This window comes from Primulina huaijiensis, unplaced genomic scaffold (assembly GCF_012295235.1).
Source record: "Primulina huaijiensis isolate GDHJ02 unplaced genomic scaffold, ASM1229523v2 scaffold202169, whole genome shotgun sequence".
In the NCBI taxonomy this organism is placed as follows: Eukaryota; Viridiplantae; Streptophyta; class Magnoliopsida; order Lamiales; family Gesneriaceae; genus Primulina; species Primulina huaijiensis.
The window spans coordinates 1-628 of NW_027352737.1; the positions used below are offsets into that span (position 1 = coordinate 1).

Consider the following 628-nt stretch of genomic DNA (forward strand, 5'->3'; position numbering starts at 1 on the left):
ATAAGTGGTGGCAATGAATGGAAAATCTGGCCAGACGCACGAAATCTGTATACCCCACGTTGAAGAGAAGCCAATTCCTTGTCAAGCCTAACCCCAAATGAAGTGAAAGAGAAAACATTGTTGTACAAACGTATTTTACGGCGGAATAAAATAGCCAAGGGAGACGATGGGTCCTTGAATAATTCCAGCAAGGCAAGCGGAGTAATAGGAGATGCCAATCTAATCTTACCACATGCGCAACAAAACGATGGAGCTTCACAAGGGAATCTATGTGCGCCACAAAATTGACATGAAGGCACCATTGGCAAGACAATGATACCAGCAATATCTCCTTCATTGTCTGAATTTTAAAAAGAAAATCAATTGGGGAAAAAACCCAGGTATTTCAGGTGCGAAAAAAATGAACATAGGAAAACCAAAGGGGAAAAAAAACCAAGTAAAATAAAGGCACGATGTAAACAACAACATAATACTTACAAATAGGAGAACACGCCAGAGGAACGGACACAATATGTGCTGTATGATGAAATTATATCATTGAACGACAGCAGCACATGCGATAAAAAAATATAAACAGATCAAAGGGGAAAAACAATCCAATCGATGCAAATAAACATGGTGAAAATAA

At 38.7% G+C, this 628-nt stretch overlaps 1 long non-coding RNA gene across 1 annotated transcript; it reads right to left on the minus strand.

Annotated features, from left to right (window-relative positions):
- Window positions 1-71: 71 nt before the first annotated feature.
- Window positions 72-609, minus strand: LOC140966226 (uncharacterized). Its single transcript, XR_012173280.1, has 2 exons — window positions 478-609; window positions 72-340 (listed from the first exon to the last, which is right to left on the minus strand). It is a non-coding gene; the product is annotated as an uncharacterized lncRNA (long non-coding RNA).
- Window positions 610-628: the final 19 nt, after the last annotated feature.